The sequence below is a fragment of the Colobus angolensis genome, unplaced genomic scaffold, assembly GCF_000951035.1.
Source record: "Colobus angolensis palliatus isolate OR3802 unplaced genomic scaffold, Cang.pa_1.0 Scaffold117, whole genome shotgun sequence".
In the NCBI taxonomy this organism is placed as follows: Eukaryota; Metazoa; Chordata; class Mammalia; order Primates; family Cercopithecidae; genus Colobus; species Colobus angolensis.
The window spans coordinates 8,935,795-8,956,861 of record NW_012112808.1 but is presented as its reverse complement, the minus strand read 5'-3'; the positions used below and the strand labels follow the sequence as shown (position 1 = coordinate 8,956,861).

The 21,067-nt window shown below is 40.4% G+C and overlaps 1 long non-coding RNA gene across 1 annotated transcript; it reads left to right on the top strand.

Annotated features, from left to right (window-relative positions):
* Positions 1–294: 294 nt before the first annotated feature.
* On the top strand, positions 295–20,614 carry LOC105527084. The gene is made up of 4 exons (XR_001004194.1): positions 295–996; positions 14,254–14,337; positions 19,505–19,642; positions 19,857–20,614. It is a non-coding gene; the product is annotated as an uncharacterized LOC105527084 (long non-coding RNA).
* Positions 20,615–21,067: the final 453 nt, after the last annotated feature.

Here is a 21,067-nt window from a genome sequence, read left to right as displayed (position 1 = left end):
CTGGTTGGAGAGCACTCAGAGGGTGGCCCTGAGTTTACAAGGGACGCTGCATTTGATTGACAATGGTATGATGGCCTGATTAGGCTGAAATAAGGCCTCCATCAACCTCCAGAGCTACCTTGGCTGTTGGATGGAGTGGAAGGGCTGCAGGAGGGCCTGCCTGCACACAGCAAACACAAGAGGCAGCTGTGGGTGCCAGCTGCTGGGCCACATTAACTATGGTCGGGTTAAACACCCTGTAGCCAAGGTTAATATCTAAGCTGCAGGCCAAATTGGTGGTTAAAGCCAGTACTCAGGACATTCTGTTGGTCTAGTGAGGGAGAATCACTCAGCTGGCTTAATGAGAGCACAGACACAGATCTGGGACTTTGTCAGCAGATGCAAGCCTGGAGCCACCTCACAGCAGAGAGGAGCAGGAACCCAGAGTATGGAAGCCCCTTTCTCTCCTGCACAGCACCTGCAGCCCAAGGCACTCACAGCACCATTGTGGGCAGCAGTAGGTGGATTAGAAACCACATGGCCCTGATAGGAGTTGAACTTTGCTTCAACTGACTCTTAATCTGACATGAGATTGTGCTAATTGGAAGATACCAAGATACTATTAAAAAAGAAGATGAAGTTCTCTTGTTTCAACCCCTATTACTATTGACTGTCAAATTCCCAAAAGACCCCAGAAAAACCTGTTAATGGAACAAAACCAAGTTTATTAGATTTACTGTAGTATAAGAGAATACCACCTTGGTAGAATCTTGACAGTGTCTCAGATTGACAAAGTCAGGGTCTGCACTGGGGGACTTCTAAGGTAGCTTCTGCAAGGTGGGGAGTGGCTTGGGACTGGGCAGGGTTTCTACCCTAACAGTTCTCAGTTGGTAAGCCCCACAAGGCCAAGGGTCTTGAAGCAACCCTTGATAAGAAATGTACTGGATTTGATAAGCTAGCTATTTTAGTGGATTTACTGCCTTATTTTTGACAAGCAAGTCTTCCTGAAGCAAGCAGGTACGTGATTTTTGCTTGGGTCCAACATTGTTTAATACAAGTACAAAAAAATGACTGGCCCCAGTGTTGTTTTAAGACACTGACTGGGAGCTATGCTGACTTCAGTTCTCAGGGGGTGAAGAATTGTGAGAGGAATGGCATAAATTTGTTTTAAAAAGTGGCATTTTGGGGGGGTCTTTCTTAGCACATATTTTTAACATGTTTCCTTTTAACACAGTTTTAAATTTCAGAAAACCTTCAAAGGTAGTACAGAGAGTTCCCATATATCCCCCTCATCCATTTTCCCCTATCATTAACATCATAATGTGGTACACTTATCACAATTAATGAACCAGGATTAATACATTATTACTAACTGAAGTTCATATTTCATTCAGATTTTCTTAGTTTTCACCTTAACGTCCTTTTCCTGTCCCAGGATCCCACCTGGCTACCACGCATGTTTAGTTCTCAAGTCTCCCTAGGTTCCTCATGGCTGTGACAGTTTCTGACTTTTTCCTTTTTCTGATGACGTTGACAGTCTGAGGAGTGCTGATGGAGCATTTTGCAGAATGTCCCTCACTTGGCATTTGTCTAATGTTTTACTCATAATTATCCTGGACTGATGGTTTTTGAAAGGAAGACCACAGAGGAAAAGAGCCATTCTTAGCACATCATATCAAAGGCACCTTCTACAGGTTGAGTCTCCCTTATCTGAAATGCTGAAGACCAGAAGTATTTCAAATTTTGAATTTGTTCAGATTTTGAAATATTTGCCTATACATAGTGAGATATCTTGGGGATGAGACCGAAGTCTTAACAGGAAATTTATTTTTGTTTCATATACACCATACACCCATAGCTTAAAGGTAATTTTATAAAATTTTTAAATAACTTTGGGCATGAAACAAAATTTTGAATGTGTTTTGACTTCAATCTGTCACATGAGATCAAGTTTAGAATTTTCTGCTGTGGCACCATGTTGGCACTCAAAATGTTTCAGATGTTGGAGCGTTTGGATTAGAGAATGTTCAGCTTGTATCAGCATGACTCATGACTGTTGACATTGACCTTGATCATCTGGCTGAGGTGGTGTTTGTCTGGCTTCTCCACCGTAAGCTTCCTTTTCCCCTCTTTTCATGCTGTGCTCTTTGGAAGAAAGTCACCGCATGCAGTCTAGTCTTCAGGAGCAGGGAGTTATGCTTTACCTCCTGGAGGGCAGAATTTCTGCATAAATGATTTGGGAATTTCTGTGGAGACCTTTGTCTCCTATCCCATTTATTCATTTATTTTATTATTTTTATATCAATATGAAATCATGAATATTTATTTTATACTCTGGGTTATAGTCCCATATTGTTTTACTTATTTTGTTGGTCTAATTGTTCCAGCTTTGGCCATCAGGAGCTCTGTCCGTTGTTTCCTTTGTCCCTTTGACATTTCTCCACCATTGCGTCCTTCCCCCCTCCCCCTCCCCAATCACTTCCTTGCTTCCTGGAACTGCAAGCTGTACCATGTTCATTGTGTATATTTTGTGACGCAGCCATGTCTCCAAAGAACCCTGGTTCCTTTTACTGGAGAATGGTATAGAAATGAAGATCTGGGTGCTAGGTTTACTCATTGCTACTGGGGTGTCATTGTTTCTAGTGGCATTTCCTTTTTCCATGTGTGCACTACATTTGTGACCCCTTCATTTGTGAATCTACTTTTATTCTTTCAATAACAAGGTCACTTGAGAAGCCACAGAAGTCAGCCACAGAGTGAGCTGAAAACTTGGTCTCTCACAGTAAAGATATCTCACTGTACAAAAAAGGTTTAAACTGCAGAAGAGTCTTACATGCACTGCAGCTCCAAAAAGTTAAACATGATCTCTCAGATGGTTTAGAGCTTTGTTCCCACCCAAATCTCATGTCTAATTGTAATCCCCAGGGGGGGCCTGGTAGGAGGTGATTTGATCATGGGTGTAGTTTCTCATGGTTTAACACCATCCCCCTTGGAGCTGTAGTCACGATAATGAGTTCTCAGGAGATCTGGGAATTTTTTGGTTTGTTTGTTTGTTTGTTTGTTTGTGACGGAGTTTTGCCCTTGTTGCCCAGGTTGGAGTGCAGGGGTGCAATCTCAGCCCACTGCAACCTCTGCCTCCCAGGTTCAAGCAATTCTTCTGCCTCAGTCTCCCAAGTAGCTGGGATTGTAGGTGCCTGCCACCATGCCTAGCTAATTTTTTGTATTTTAAGTGTATAGGGATTTCACCATGTTGACCAGACTGGTCTCGAACCCCTGACCTCAGGTGATCCACCCACCTCGGCCTTCCAAAGTTCTGGGATTACAGGCATGCGCCACCGCGCCCAGCTGATCTGGTTGTTTAAAAATGTGTAGCACCTCCCCTCTCTCTGTCTTCCTCCTGCTCCACCCAGGTGAAGTGCTGGCTTCTCCTTTGCCTTCCACCATGATTATAAGTTTCCTGAGGCCTCCCAAAATGCCAGCATCATTCTTCCGGTATAGCCTGTGGAAATATGAGCCAATTAAACCTCTTTTCTTTACAAAGTACCCAGTCTCAGGTATTTCTTTATAGCAGTGCAAGAACGGACTGCTACAGGCTCCATTTGTTACATACCGAAAACAACAGAGAAGTTTTCATTTTTTCAATGCAAATTCAAAGTTTCGAACAAGGCAAATTAGAAGTCTGGCAGGCAAAGTCCCCATCTTGGTGTGACTGATGACTGCTCACAGTGCTGTGATGAATGGGTCCCTAAACCAAACACATCAATACCTACTGGGCGTGGGAAGGACAACGTTTGCTACCTTCAGTGAGGTTAAACCCTTTTCTCTCAGACATCGTGTTAAAATAGGCTCCATAGTTACAGTTTGATCCCAAGACAAAGAAAGAAAGGTCAATGATTAAAGGCAATTCTTTACCATCAAATTAAGATGTGACAAATTTGTCTCTTCTTCACTGACAATATTTTGCTTCTTCTGCAAAACCAAGATTAAAGACAAAAAAAAAACAGAAAAGTAAAAGAAAGACTAAGATTTTAAAAATTTTCCATTTTTCCATTTCAGTTCCCTGGTTCTTTCTGTTTGTTCATTTAGCTATTTTCCCTAATTGTTTTGAATACAGTAAAATCTCATACCATAAAAACTTTTTTTAAAAAAGAAATAAAATAATTTTGGTACAGAGAGTTGCATTTGATTCTAGTGAAGATTTGGGCTTCAGTAAAGCAAGTAAGGCTTAATGAGACAATTTCTAAAAAGAAAAACTTCATGTAATTGAAATGTTAAAATATTTTATAATTCTATCGCCTAGCATATATTCACCCTGGGCAGTTTATGGGTCTTTGGGGATCCATCTTTCCCAAGAGGCTTTCAGAGCAAGATGCCCCAGGTCTTTCTCATACACATTGTCATGGGAACTGTTTCATGAACCATAGCTGAGTGTGGCAGGACTGAGCGATACATCCAATGACACACAACTGAATCCTGGCACTGATCCAGGGACAGCATTGTCTGTGAGCTGCTCGATGAGTTGGCCTGGTATGAAAACCTGGGTAGGTTGTGGTACACCGTACTGGATCGTGATTAATCAGCCAGTCAACTCCTCTCTCTCTGGAAAGGAGATGGACCCCCAGAGTGGTTTTAGGATCACCAGAGCTCCTATAATCACCTGAATTGTGGTCAAAAATGTTTCTGGTCTCCATAAGGCCTGGCTTTTGGCTGCTGAGATAGTTTTTTGTGCTTTTTAACATCCTGGAAAGCACTTTTAATAAAAATTATCTCCTGTGGTTACCCAAGCACATCTTGGCTCCTTGAAACTTAAGAATCTAACATAATGGTAACACATTAAATGACCAAGAGTATATATGGTAGGTTTCTTGAGGGCAGTTATCAAGTCTTATTTTTATATCCTAAGTGGGCACATTTAACAAGTACAGACACTCTCAGACTTATAATGGGGTTACTTTCCCATAAACTCATCATAAGTTGAAAATGCATTTAATATACCTAATCTCGTGAGCATCATAGCTTAGCCTAGCCTGGCTTAAATTTGTTCATAACACATCAGCCCACCGTTGGGCAAAATCATCTGGCAGCACAGTATACTGTAGAGTCCCAATTCTTACCCTTGTGATCGTGGCTGACTGGGAGCTGTGGCTCACTGCCACTGTCCAGCTTCATGAGAGAGTATTGTATGGTATATTACTAGCCTGGGAAAAGATCAGAATTCACTGATATTCTGATCAGTTCCGAATTCACTGAACTATGGTTTCTACTGAATGTGCATTGCTTTCTCACCGTTAAGTAAAAAATTTTAAGTCAAGCCATGGTAAGTCAAGAATCATCTGCACTCGATAGTGAATATGATTAGTGAATGAATGAGTGAGCTAACAAGAGCCAGAGAGAGTAAATGAATTACCTGAGGCTACTGAGAAAAGAGGTATGTTTTGGCTCTTTTCATAATGTCTTGCCCCTGTGTTAAACAGTACTGAAACTAGTCATTCTTTCCTGTCCATATGTTACATAATACTAAGACCAAGCAAAAGTAGCTGAGTTGCATGTTCCAGTGATACCTGTTTCTGAAAATTAGACCATAAATGAGTTAAACAATTCATGTATTAAGGCAAACCATTTCCTTAGAAAGACTGACTTCTTAGCTTGGCCTTGCTGTGCCCAGCTAATTGAAAGCTATAATAACATAAACTCCGTGCAGTTCAAACCAGCTGCCTACATGGAAAAGAACATCTTAAAAATCCCTCAGCCTAAGTCCTAGGGCGCTATTGATACCCTACCCTAATTTTCATTTCCAGCCACTATTAAGACCCATCAAGGTGGTGTTCTATCTTACTATGGTGTGACTTACAGTTTTGCATGATAGAAAGGTTTTTCTGGTGGTCTTCAGGGGAGTTGATGGTCAATACAACACAATCAGTTTTCAGTTCCCTTTTTCTTCTTTTTAAAACATGATTTCACATTTCTCTGAATGTGCAAAAATCTATTAAGCACAGGGAAGTACGGGTGTCATTGCTTTCCTACAAGCTCTTGGAGCATGCAACTAATAAGCCATTTTCTTTTTTGTCATTTTGCCTAAGGAATAAAATTATTGGACTAGAATTTATTTCAAAAATCTTTCCAATTCTAAAATTTGGGTTTCAGTAAATCTAGGGAAGTGCTCACTAAATGCAATTTTGAATAAACATCAAAATTGTTCTCTACCGTGTTGAATACAGAAGAAATCCAACATTGTCTTGATTCTGAGATAGAAAATGGTTTATGGCACATGGCAAACTGTGTTAAGGCCCTCTGGCCCCTTGAACACTGAATTTAATTTCTCAAATATACACAAAAATGCACAGCTTCGGACTTGCAGTAAAGTGTCTGTCGTGAGAGTTGTTTTAGCCCAAATGGCTCTAAAACATGGCTGTCAATTCCAGACGTTTCCAACTGGATGAGACAACAGCCACCACATGTCACACAATGCACCACATGCAATGTAAACATACCATTCACGTTCACACTCAGATATTTATGGCATTTTCCGTGGTTGCCATGTCAACCCATGGAGCAACCAGGCCATTAAATCACGCTGTCAGCAGGCCAAGACAGTAACACTACAAAAAAATTCCAGTTGCTGACATGAAACATTACATTTATCATTTCAAGACCTGGTTTTTTCCAGCTGCCTCTTGCTTTATGCTCTTCACTGCTTTCGAGCTGGTCTTTTAGGGTACAAGGAGAATACAAATGAGCTGTTTAAAATGCAGTGGAAATCCCAGTCAACTCTTGAGTATTTTTACTTTCAAAGAACTTATTTTTTTAAGGTGATAATCTTGAGGTCACATGTCAAGAGAAGGGACAGGCTGAGAACTGACATATTATTGATATAACTGGCCAGTTTTTAACTTTCCAGCCTGGATTCAGTCTTTTATTTCTCTCCTCTGCATGAAATTGTTCTCAGTAAATGTCTACATTTCAAGCACATTCACTCTAATTTCTTCTGAACTCTGATGTCTTCTGAAACTCGGATTTCTCCTTAGGAGTTCTCATTAAAAACATTTTCAGGGTCATGTAGAAAGAAGGCATGCAGAAAGACTCATCAACAGATTGAGAGGTTGGCTCTATAATCAGTAACAGAGACAAAGAATAGACTTTTTAGGGCAGTCCTGATTTTTCATGATTATATTAATTTCAGAAAAGGTGAATCATTGAATGTATAACTGGATGTAATTTAAATGTTCTACCACTAGAAGGCTTTTCATATAAATTCACAATCAGAAGAAGTTTTTCCTGTCATACCATGCATTAAGAATTTTAGAAAATAAGGACATTGTGACATTTTGGTGTATGTGATGATGCAATTGTTATACCATGACGACTGTACATGAATAGAAGGACGATGCAAAGCCAGCCTGCCTTGCCTCGCGCTGTCTCTCCTCTCTGGCAGCTGTGCTTCCTCCTCTTCCCTTTGGCCACGTCTGAGCACATTAAGCTTGCAGGATTGTGAAGGGAATTAAAGGCATTTCAGCTACTCATGTGCACAGCGCTCTTCTCCTCATTCTACCTGGAAAACAACACTAAGAAGGTACAATCAATGAGAGCTTTCAGAGGAGAACAAGCCTGGATGAGAATCTTCTTGAACTGGGCATCAGAACAGCTCTCTCCTCCTCACCCATCTGCACACAGCCCTCGAAAGGCATGCCATCCCACAGACATTTTTCTTGAAAAAAGAGACAGAACAAATTCAGGGAATGTGAAAATAAAAGAAGAAATGATGGGTTAGAGAACATCTAGACTATTCTCGTGGAGCAGACACCTGGGGGCAGAGGTGAGAGAGGCTGGGAACAAACCCGAGGTCCTCAGACACCTGCTAGCTCACAGGCAAGTGGAAGGGGCAGAGCCTTACAGAGCTGACTTTGAAACAGGTAAACTGGGGACCAGAGCTGAAACTGGATAATATGAACTGGGTCTTCAAAGATGGGTTAGCAATTTCTGACACTTGTATAAGGGGGATAAGAAACTTCTAGACTGAAGAAACCCTTGAACATATGCCCAGGGCTGGAGAAATAATGATGCAGTCCCAGAAAGAAAAAGTAGATCCTGTGCTTTCAAAGCAGATTAGGCAAGATATAGGAAAGGGCCAAGCAGGGGAGTACGAGGAGTGCCTGGGTGAGGAGACTGCAGCAAGAGAAGTTACAGTGGAAAGAGATGTGGTCAGATCTGTGTTCTTGGGTGATGTTTGTAAATGAATCTGATGAGAAGGGAGATGAAGTCATGAAATCATTAGAAGTTCATTAGAATAATTGGATTTAGGAGACAGCAAAGGTAATAATAATGATAAAAGAGAATTTAAAATTATCATTCAAAGTCTGAATGTATTGGGGTGTGGCGAAAACTCCTCTCCCAGAAATTTGAGTGTAAAAACAATACCTTTAGAATGAACAAATAATAGTATAGTCACACAAAGTAATAGTATACCGCAATGAGAAAAGAGTGAGCTATAAGCACAAAAATATGGTTGAATCTCACAAAGATAAAACTTGAGAAAAAGAAGCCAGTCACAGAAGAGTCAATATGATGTGACTCCAATTATTTAGAGTCCCAAAACGAATCATGCTGCTGGCTGGACGGTTGGGATCTTGGGGAGGGTAAAGTCATTGACTGGAAGGGAAATAGCCCGTGGTTTCCAAGGGGCTGGTAGTGTTCCATCTCTTGATTTGGGTGCTGGTTGCAGGATGTGCTTGGGTTGTGGAAAATCACCGGGTGGTACATTTATGATATGTTCACTTCTCTTCTCTGCCTGTTAAACTTTGATAAAAGTTTTTACAAAAATGCTTTGGGGATTTTAGTTTAAGGAAGTGGATTGACTGACAGGTGATCTTTAAATGTCCAGCCCTTGAATCTAAATACAAATAGGGGTAAACAAGGCCATGTTTCTTGGATTCCAGGAAATTGGGAACTATGATTCAGCAAGTTAGAGCATTGCATCATGTAGTGAAACCCCACATCTCTCGGTCGTAGTCCTCCCACCTTTCAGCCAGACTTGGACACTAGCTTAGCAGCCACAGGCCTGGAAACAGTCTGCACAGCCAACTCATTGTCTCATTAATTTCAAGGATGTAGAAAAAGAAAAAGTGATAAGGGCAAGGGTGGGAGGCTATCTCTTAGCAGCTTCAGAATAAAACCAGTGGAGCTCAGTTCCTGCCAAGAACTCAGGAGAAATCCATCATTCCTCTTGCCTGGCCTGTGGTCAGCGCCACTGTGGTGATAAGCAGAGAAGCCTGTAATGATTAACTGGACATGTACGTACAATGGTCACCCACACACACAGACTTCTTATCATCCAGGAGCCCGGCACTTTAATACTGAATCATACCCATGTTCGGAGAAGGAAGTTTGCAGCCACTAACACACTTCAAAATTTGGATTCAGCTTTAATTCCTGTAGTTCACTATAACCCTTCCCAACTGCTTCCTACCTAGATGAAAAAGAAATAATTGAATTAAAAAAAAAAGTCCCAAGTTGTTCCATGGGTGGATTACTAAGAAGCATTTCTTAATAAGAAGTTTCCATAAATGCATTTAATAGATTGTTTGCAGATTATTAACCCCTTGAAAAGGAAGAAGGAAAAAAGAATGAACGTAGTGTTAGAATAAGGCAAGTACTCAGAAAAATAATGTGATCTATATTCAGAAAAATCTCCTTACATTATCCACATTACTTCAATAGTACATATAAAATTCCTGTAAAGTTGTGGCTTATAAGCAATTCTTTCAACTTCCCATCAGAGCTAGTTTCAGCAGCAACATAGTTTTTAAAAATATTTTTTGGAAACTCTGATATAGAATGCATTACATTTATCATATAGAACTCAGTACTATTCAGAGCTGTTTTCCTGATATGAACATACTTGAGATCTCTTCCCCTTCCTCCCTGCTTTACATTTCTGTCATTCATTCCTTCAGCAAATGTCGCTGAGCACCTTCTGTGTGCCAGGCCTTGTTTAGATTATTGGGGACATGGAGGGCAGTAAGTTAGGCCTCATCCAAGCCCACTGGACCTGACATTCTTGTTGCTGTGGCCTGGTGCTGTCTCATTCCCTCTGGTGCTGACTTTTGTAAATTCCTCCCAACTTTCCCCACCTCTAGTCTGTCAGCTTCCATCCCTTCCACAACTCTGGTTATTAGAGTGCTATCCTTACAGATCAAATCTGTTCATTTCACACCATCCTTCTTGCTTCCTTTCTGTCCTCCATTCCACAACAAAACAATACAAACATGCAAATTATTCCCCACCAAACAAAAGCAAAAGGAAACAAAACCTTTAATGGGATAAAAGGAAAGTTTATAGAATAAGAAAGGCATTCAGGGTCCTTTGAAATCTCATTCTAGATTTTTTCCCCAAGGTCCCGCATGTCTTTCTTGGTGTCCTCTGTAGGCCTTTTGATGCCTCTCTATGTCAAAACAGTTTCCCTATTTTGCCTTTATTTAAGTGTATCTTTTGCCAAGAATGTTCTCTCCCTCCATTTCTGTCTATACAAAGTTTCCCATGTTTTACAAGCCAAATTCAAATGCTTCCTCCTTCATGAGACCGTAGATAGTGGTATCCTGCTGGCACCTCTTCCCAAATCCATGTTGATGTTGGTAGTTTGAATTCATCTGTAATGAGAATATTCACACCATGGAAACTGGCAAACGCTGCAGATCAGAGCTGGATTTATTGTTTCGTTGATTGTCTAGACTTAAGAAAGTGGTGGAGAAAATGTTGATATAGCAGGTTAAACTTAAAAATGGGCTGTGTTTATAGCCATTATATTATGAAAACACATAAAGTACACTTCAGGAAATATTTTTTGAGTATTTGAAAACTGTTCTCCAATTCAACAAAGAAGCCGTTCATTCCACTGATGAACAAATGAAGTCCCAACATATGTCCTCATTGTTTCACTTTCATTTTACTACTTAACATCAACAAAAACATCAACTAACATTCATGTTGGAGTTGCATTTGCTCATCATTGAGGTGAGCAGCTTCTTTGCGGAATCTGAGAGTGATCAAGAATTGACTTACAGGCTGGGCATGATGGCTCATGCCTGTAATCCCAGCACTTTGGGAGGCCAAGGCGGGCAGATCACTTGAGGTCAGGAATTTGAGACCAGCCTGGCCAACACAGTAAAACCCCACCTCTACTAAAAAGACAAAAATCAGCCAGGTGTGGTGGTGCCCACCTGTAGTCCCAGCTACTGGGGAAGCTGAGGTGGGAGGATCACTTGAGGTTGCAGAGAGGTGGAGATGGAAGTTGCAGTGAGCTGAGATTGCAGCACTGCACTCCAACCTAGGCAACAGAGCGAGACTCCATCTCAAAAAAAAAAAAAAAGAATTGATTTGTAGTTGGCTATAAGTGCAAAAGTTCAGCAAAATCAACAAAAGAATTCTGTTAAAATCAATTAGCTATATGGACTTTATAATTAATATTTAAAAAATATTTAATTGACAAAATACATATTCAAGGTACACTATGAGATGATATGATATACATACATATTGCATAATGATTACCATAGTCAAATTAACTAGCAGGTCCACTACTACTCTAGTTACTATTTGTGTGTGTGTATGTGTGTGTGTTAATCCTTAAAATCTGTTCTCATAGAATTCCAAGTTATCAATACATTCCCCTATTATGCATTAGATCTATAGAACTTCTTCATCTTATGACTGAAACCTTGTGTCCTTTGACCAGTGAGTGTCTCCCTATTTCTCTCACCTCCCAGCCTTTGATCACCGGTATTCTACTGTCTGCTTCTATGAATCAGACTTTTTAGATGCCATGTATTAGTGAGATTATGCAGTATTTACCTTTCTGTGTCTGGCTTATTTCACTTGGCATAATGTCCTCCAGGTTCATCCATTTTGTCACAAATGACAAGATTTCTGTCTTTTTAAGGGCTAAATAGTATTCCATTATATTCTACGTTTTGTTTATTCATTGATCTCTTGTCAGTGGACACTTAGATTGTTTCCACGTCTTGCTTATTGCGAATGATGCTAGAATGAACATGAGGGTGAAGATAATTCTTCAAGATTCTGGTTTTGCTTCCCTTGGATATATTACCAGGAGAGGAATTGCTGGATCATATGATAATTCTAGTTTTAAATTTTTGAGGAATCTCTATACAGTTTTTCATACTGTGGCACCAGTCTACATTCCAAGCAACCACAAAGGTTCTCTTTTCTTCACACTGTCACCAACACTTGTTATTTCTTGTCTTTTTGATAATAGCCATCCTAAGAGGTGTGAAGTGATAACTCATTATGGTTTTGTTTGTCACTTCCCTGATGATTAATGATGTTGCGCACCTTTTCATGTACTTGGCCATTTATATGTCTTCTTCGGAAAAATACCTACTCAAGTTTTTTTGTTATTGAGTTGTGTATTATATATTTTGGATATTAATCCCTTATCAGATTTATGGTTTGCAAATATTTCCTTCCATTTCATAGGCGGCCTTTTTGTTTTGTTGATTGTTTCCTTTGCTGTGTAGAAGCTTTTTAGTCTGATGTCGTCCTGCTTGCTTATTTTTGCTTTCGTAGCTTGTGCTTTTGGTGTCATACCAAAAACAAACAAACAAACAAACAAACCATGGCCAAGACCAATTTCAAGGAGCTTTTCTCCCATATTTTCTCCTAGATATCTGTAATAAACACACACACGCACACACACTTTTTACCAGAGAGCCATTTGTTAGACATTTAGCAGGATATAGTAGTCCCTCCTTATTCATGATTTTACTTTCTACCATTTCCATTACGTGTGGTCAACCACAGTCTAAAAATATTAAATGGACTATTCTAGAAATAAACACTTCATAAATGCTAAGTTGTGTGCCATTCTGAGTAGCATGATGAAATTCCTCACTGCCTCACTTTGTCTTGTGCAGGACTTAAATCATCCGTTTGTCCAGCATCTCCATGCTGTAGACACCACCATCCATCAGTCACTTAGTGGTCGGCTTGGTTATGGTATGTAGGATTTGGTGCTATCTACAGTAGCAGGCAACCAGTGAGGTCTTGGAATGTATTCCTCAAGCATAAGAGGGCACTACCGTAACACTGTCAAGCTGTAGGCAAGTATCCTCTGGGATTGCTTAACACAGGAGGTAGAGGGAGGACTGCCCAGCTTACCTGCTCACCTGCCCCTCATGTGGCTCCTCGGAGGCCCCTGCACTACCATGTACATGTGATGCCCCAGCAGCTGCTCCTTGCTCCAGTCTCCTCCTGCGGTTATTGTGGCTGAGCCTTCCCTCAGACCTTGTTCCTCCATCCCTGTAATCCTAGATGTGTTCTAATTCTAGGCAAGTCCTCACATATTTGTCCTGTGTTGGTTAAGCTCTCCAAGCCTTAGTTTCTCCATCTGTAAAGTGGGAACAATATTAGTATCTACCTGAGAGCATTGTTGTAAGTAAAAAGAGGGTAATGAATGAGAAACTCTTGGCCCACCACCCTGGCACACAGTAGGAATAATATTAATAAGCATCTCAATAGCAAATGTGGCAAATATCTGCTGAGTGCTTGTGAGACTTCGTTTGGAATCTCTATTCATTTACTTTTCATGGCAATCCAGTGAGATGGATTCCATGTCATTCCCATTTTACAGATGAAGAAACTGAGGCACACACAGATTAAGAAATGTGTCCAGAGCCCCACAGTTGGGGATGTTCGGTAAGCTACTATTCAAGAGTTAGATAACATCAAAACATGGTTTTCAGATATACTCCCCTTTTCTCTTTTTTTTCTCCACCCATTTTTCTTTATTGTTACATACTCTCTTATTTCCTCCTCTTGCAGCATTTCTGATTCCTCACTTCAGCTTTAGCCACTTGAAAGGAAAGGGAGAAAACGTCAAAGAAGATTCTTTATTTTTCTGTGAGTGCTTCGCTTTCTTTGGTGCTTCCTTTGGAGTTTTATGGACTTTTAAAAAAATTATTTTGATGTAACTTCAAACTTGTAGAAGAGTTGCAATATCTGTGCAAAGAAGTAGCATATACACCTCATTCAGATGACACATTTATTTCGATTTTCTGTCATGTGCTTTATCCTTCTTTCTCTTTGTCTTCTCTCCACCTACTGTTTGCCAAACATCAAATTGATGCTGTCCACTGTCCTGGCTTTACAGACCATTGTACCAACAACTTGTTTCTCCAATTCCTGTCCTCTATTCTCTCACGCATGGTCAAAGTTATAGTTGCCTTTTCTAATTACAATTTTCTTCCTGTCTGTTCACAGCAGAGTCCTTTCAGCCACAAGTCTTAATAGTTTGCATGAATGTTAATCTGCTTCTCACAGAGTCACCATGAAACACACCTTAGACAGGTATGCACCATGCTGTCCAAACCCTTGGGTCCGACTGTGTTTCAGAATCCAGCAACTTAAAGATTTTTAAAGATAAGATGAACAGTATTCCATGTGTTTAATAATATACCCAGTGGGGTCTAGGGGAGCAATCCCACAATCAAACACAAATATTTCTGCAGCCAATGCATGCAGAATAAACAAAGATTTTACATATTCTCAGTTCAGTACATGTCATGTTAAAATTTCAGTATTCAGAGTTTCTTGCTTTTTGGAATTGCACACAAAGGGTGCTGTACTTTTTTATATGGTAGGGGATAGGTTCAGATAAATACGTTAGTGACTGATCAACTATATAGCATCAAAATTGCCTAAAATTTAGTAGGTAGATCAATTTTATTTTAATTCACATATTAAAATTATTATCGTTTCAGTAGAACATAAAAAACAGGATATTGACAGCTAAATATCCCTACATACACCAGAGCAGGATTAAAGTTTTAAAGATAAAAAGCAAAGACTAATGCTTTGTTTTACAAGAAGATCTTCTTTGAAGTCATAGGGAAACAAGGTCTCAGCTGTAGCAAATGGCATGGCCTTCCAAGAGAGCAGGACACATTGTAACTATGGGGACTCCAGACTGTCAATAACATTCGATATTAAAGAACAGATAGTCTCTAGTCCCAGCACTTTGGAAGGCCAAGGCTGGCAGATCACCTGAGCTCAGGAGTTCGAGACCAGCCTTGCCAACATGATGAAACCCCGTCTCTACTAAAATACAAAAATTAGCCAGGTGTGGTGATGGACACCTGTAATCCCAGGTACTCAGGAGGCCGAGGCAGGAGAATCTCCTGAACCGAGGAGGCAGAGGTTGCAGTGAGCTAAGATCGTGTTACTGCACTCCAGCCTGGGTAACAGAGGGAGACTGTCTCAAAAAAAAAAAAAAAAAAAAAGAATAGACAGGTCTATGTACCAGATCACAGTCCTTACAACATATTAGTTCACATAAGTGCAAATAGTAGAGTCTATTTTATAATAGCACAGCTTGTTATCACATAAAATTACCAACCTCCTCATTCTATTGTATACTTCTTATGTTGACTAAATAGACAGAATGAATATTCCCTGATATAGCAACCTCTATTGAGACTTCTTTTCTCTGAAACTTTTTAAAAATACATACTTTCTACCGAATTCCACCTAACATGAGATTGGACACTACCTCAAACTTTTCCCAAATGACTTCATGAGTAATATTCATTTGGTACCTGTAGTAGAATTTATGTATTCTAAGCTAAGAGCTGATATTAAACAAATATTTGAGATTGGTTTCAATAAATCTAAGGAAAAAAGTAGCAAATATCCGTTGGGATGCGACTTAAAATTATCCTAAATATAAAAAAGTTTTTGTGATTAGTTTACTGTTACGCATAATATATTCTCAATATTCACTTACTGACGATTCACTTTATGCCATTTTAAGCACTGGGAAACAAATTTAAACAAATTGCCACAGTCATAAGTCAAATCAGAGTCCCAGTGATGTTATGTTTTACAGGCTTCAGTGTAAGTAATGAATTGCCTAATACATCATGGATGATTTTAAGATATCGCTTTTTGGAGTGAGAGACCAAAAATCACGTTTGCCAAAAGAACACCTTTTTTTCCCCAGAATGCAGCAAGGCTCCCCATCCCCAGGAGCAAACATCACTTTTTTTTTCTTTTTTTGATGTTGCCCTTAAAATATGAGGCTGAAGCTCAGAGTTAAGCACATCCTGGAACTGGGAACTCTCACCAGCACCAGGTGCAGGGAAGTAGGCAACTTTGCCGCTGGCTTATTTTTTTGAGGAAACTGTGCCTGTACTCTCTGAGCAAAGTGGCAATATCTGCAGCTGCCTGCCCGCCACCAGACAGCCAGTCCGATGTGAATTATTTAACAGAAAGTATTGCAACCTCCACTCACAATAGAGGAGGCTTCAAGGTTTGTGGGTGACACCCTGACAGGCTGCAGGATCAAAGCCAGGATTTTAGAGAAGAGATGCAGTTGAGCAGTGCCTGCTGGCCAAGGAGCTGTCGTGACCTAGGGGCAGAGGAAGAATGCCAATCCATGCCTCGAGGGTGGCACATTCCAAGGACTAAACCAGAAGAAGTAAGGCCAAGTGCTGGCAAGAGGGAGCCACAAACTAGAATGATTACGTTTTGAAAGCACTGCTTCCCGGCTCAGACATAAAATTATATTTAAATGTCCTGCCTCTGTGCAATCAAAAGAAGCTAACTGAAAGAAACACGCACTTCAAGGCTGTAAATCTGAAACTTCCTAATCCCCGAAAGTCCACACTAGACTTCTTGCCTCCATGGAAACAACAAAGCATTCAGCCAACTGATTGGCCTCCAATGAATTTTAGATAAGACAGCTTGGAAGGGAATGGATGTGATTTTAATGCAGAAGAAAGCGCTGGAAGGGAGGTCCACTTGGTTCATATTTGAATAAAGCAAACAAGGCAGACGAAAGGCTGACAGCTGTAAATGACATTGTCAGTACAAAAATTATCAGCCAGTTTACAATCTGTTTGCTTATGTTGAACAAACAGACTGTGTGTGGCATCCTTCGGCCTGGTGAATGGCAGAAATACTTGCGGGCTTCAGAAAAGCTATCTGCTCTCCTGCAGCCCGGCCACAATTAGATCGCCATTTGACAGCCACACTGAAAAGGAAACTGTGTCCTCTGCCTTCCCCCACACTCCCTTGCCTCTTTGCTTTCCCTTTTCCTTTCTTTCTGTTTCTTGGTCTTCTTCTTCATAAGACAAGCACTGAAGTTGGGTAGAGACACTCGTCCTGTTGTATCAATGGCGTGAATTATGTTAGTTCTGTTGCTGGATCAAGTCGTTTACTGATGTGTCTGACATTCCAAGTGGGAGATCTTCAGTAACCTAGCAAGGCTCAGCGCCAACAGTCTTCATTTTTTATTCCTTACAGGAAGCAGAATCCGGGAGCTCCTGAAAGAATGCCACTTTTTTCTTCTTTGTGCAGCCTGTCTCGCAGACCGTTTGCTTTGAACTTGCTAGCACTGCATTTGGTGCCGAAACAAAACACAACGCAAGCAGGGCTGTGGAGCTCTGTTCCTCCTGAGCAAGGCCCCGAAAGCCCAAGTTTCAGGAGGGAATAAAACCTAGTGGGCGCTACCGCTCCCTGGGAGCTATGCTGAGTGTGTAACCCAGCCCCCAACGTGAAAGGGGTGAGTTGTGTGGTCCCATTGCTTAATCCCCTCTGTGTTCTGCAAACTCATAACACAGAAATAGCTCCTTTTGTTCAAAAAGAATGGAAAGCAAACACAGGTACTAATTTTATCCCTCACGTTCTCAGAGGCTCCCTCTTGTTTAACTGCATCAGAGAGATTTAAGCTGCTGGGAGTGGCTTTTTTCACCAGGCCTGAGGCTATTTGGGCACTGGGAGCTTTTTACCTAAGAGATTCCAGTTCACCTTAGAGTAAGCGAGTGACACACCTCCTTGCCCTAGGCGGCAAGTCACCTCTGTAGAGTGCACACACTGGAAAACAGAATAACCTCATAGGAAGACAACTGTCTACAAACCTAGAGTTTTGATTTTCGTCTTCTATCTTGTGTGTTGTCATTATTGATTGTGTCTTCTTGCTAGATTTAGCCAAGAAGTTATTCATTTGAGGAGAGGATCAAGTCTTTCTGTCATGCCTTCCTTTCTTTTCTCCTTCTTTAATATAAAGAATCTATTTAGAGGTACTTGGTTTATTTGACTAGAGAAAAAAAATGATGATAGGTAAGTAGGGTGTGTTTGTCACAGATAAAGGGCACATCACAGGCACACACAAAGCCAGAAGACCGTGGTAATTACTGGTAAGCAGCGAAGCATCAAAACACCTCTTGTATGAAAGTTCATCCAATTACCACTAACCTAGAGAGAAGAGTTATGTTGCACTGTGCTTTTCATTTTAATATAAATGGCTGTTTCTTTTTCTCTGATATGGCCATCGGTCATAAAGAGTTGACCATCGTTAAAACTGTTTGATTTGGAAGTCTGTAGTGTTTGGCTAAGAGGGTAAATGCAAATTTGATGAAAGAATAAGGATAAATTTACATATCAGCCTCAGCTCACATGGAGAGAGTAAACATTCTGTTTATCTCAAGTGTCACTTTATGATTTCAGTAGAATATAAAACTGACCTTGGCCCAGTCATTGCAAAAGGCCTAAATGAAATATACAGTTGTCTAAATACGATTTACTCAAGTAGAACTTGTCAGCAAACCTTGTGGAACTCAGCAAACAGGACTGGAGAGCACAGCGAAAGAATTTTGTTCTGATAAACTCCAAAATGAAATTCTGGAGCAAGGAGTAGGTGAATAAGAAAGGTTAAGAAAAAAAATCCTACCTCATGAATTTTATGGTAATCATGGTGAATTAAAATATCCTATTTAGCTGCAGTTTTAGGCTTTAGTTATCTAAAAATTAGAAAATGAAAACAAACAGAAAATTTTAAAAGCCAATGTTAACACTGTAATGCATAGTATTCTTTTACCAAACCTTTGTTTTATCATTTGGGGACAAGAGTAAGATCATGATTTGTTTGGTTTCTAGAAACTATAATTGATTCCAGGAACTTTAACACTCCATAGGTAGTTTACACTGCAGGAGGATAATTCCTTTTGGCTGTTTAAATCAACCACGTTTGCATTTTCCACAACATTTTTAATTAGTTTTTTTCTTGAGCTAAGTCAACATTCATCACTGTGGTGAAGGAACATCAGACTTTGTCCATAATGGAGGCTTTTGAGTGTGCAGAAAAATATTCCAAGACAATTGCAGGCATCTGAACTGGTATTTCACCCCCACTTTCTTGTACCCAAAAGTTCAAGGTGGAAAATGAAGGCATAAAATGAGATTCTTTTATGGAGAAAAGTTGATGGCATTAATAGAGTAAGGGGGTGGGGGCTTATGTACATATTTTTAATTTGAGCTATTCTGGAAATTTTGCCCAGTAGAGCAAATAATAACAATAGTCTGAATGAAATAAAAGAAAGGTGAAGAAAATTTGGTAGAAATGAATGGTTTTAATTATAAAAGTAAAGAGTATTCTTGTAGGTCCTATTTATGCATTTACCTTTACAGCCCGCAAAGTATTTTTTAAATAAATAAGTATCTATTTATGTCCACATAGAATAATACAAAGCTTTAAAGAAGACCCCGTAAGAACTTCATATCTGAGTACCATTTGCAATTGATTTACAAATAATGCCAGCATCCTTAGAGACTTCTTCAGGCAAAGTTATACTGGGTTTTTTTTGTGGCTAAGTAGGTGAGAGTGCTAACATAAATGAGGAGAAAGTACCTCATTATTACCAAAACTGTAGCCAGGCTTTCCACGTGGGGTTTGAAAAGAGATTGACATGTTGCCCTCACTGCAAGGAGAGTAAAAACAAGTTTGTGTGGAGTGGGAGGGGAGGTTGTATATATCTGAGGAAGTCAGGCTGTTGAGACCCTTTTCCTCAGTGTCCCGTGTTCACATACAGGTGAACTTGGAGTACTGCACACAGCATTGCTTCCAGCCTGAAGTGACTGTAAAATGCCAGCGAATAGAAGCTCAAGGCTGAGTAAAGGATCCTGCACACTCAACAGGCTCATCCTTCTCTGCATCCGAGATGTTTAGAGCCCCAGTTACAGAGCTTTCAGAAGGCGGTGTTCGCCCACAGCACACTATTGATGCCTGTCGAATCTAAGGAAATTAACTAAGAAGGGAAGGAATAATCTCCATAGAAAAGGGATTTGAGAACCCGGAAGAGGGTATGGGCCTGGCAGTGGGCACATTGTGAACTATGCACTATCACTGGCCTAAAACGTACTCTGTGTGCATCATTTACTCACGTTTAAAAATCACCCTCTACTTGTTCTCCCGTGACCCTCATTGGACTGTATCCAGACAGCACTGAAAGTGATCGCCGGAAAAAGTAGAAACAACCCATGTGTTCGTCCACTGACGAATGGATCAAAACGTGTGGCGTGTCCATCCATACAAGGGGATATTGCCCAGCAGTCAAAAGGAGCAAAGAACTGACGCGTACCACATCATGGCTCATTCTTAATAGTATATTCAGTGAAAGAAACCAGTCACAAAAGCCCACGTACTGTATGGTTCTATTTATATGAACTGCTTGGAGGAGGCACCTAGTGGTTGCCAGGGGTTTGGGATGGGGGTAGAGGGCAGGAATGGGTAGTGCTTGCCCCCTCAATGGGATTTCTTTGCAGGGTGATTAAAACTTTCTAAAACTGGTATGGTGATGGTTGCACAAGTCTGTGAATACACTAAAACCACTGAGCTGTACATTTTAAACAGGTAAATATTATGGTATACGAATTAAATCTCAATGAAGTTGTTAAAGAAAAAAAAAAAAAAAGGGAAGCAAAACCTGACATCTAGAGTGTTATGGAGCCAAAGACGAGCTTTCAAAAAGAACTGCATAGGTACCTGAGGAACCATGGAAAGCAACATGAACGTGAACTTCAAGCAGGCCATGGGCCATCTCTGACCGTTTCCACCCAGGTGAAGGGAGCTGGTGTCAGAATCATATCCTAACTTAAAATTGGTAAATATTTGTTGGTTATCTATGTTGTGCCAGGCATCGTGGCCACAAGGGAGAACAAAACTCTTTGTGGAGCTCACAGTCCAGGAGAGAGGCAAATATATGTAGTTAGCCAGACCACAAGTGGCAAAACTGTGCATGTC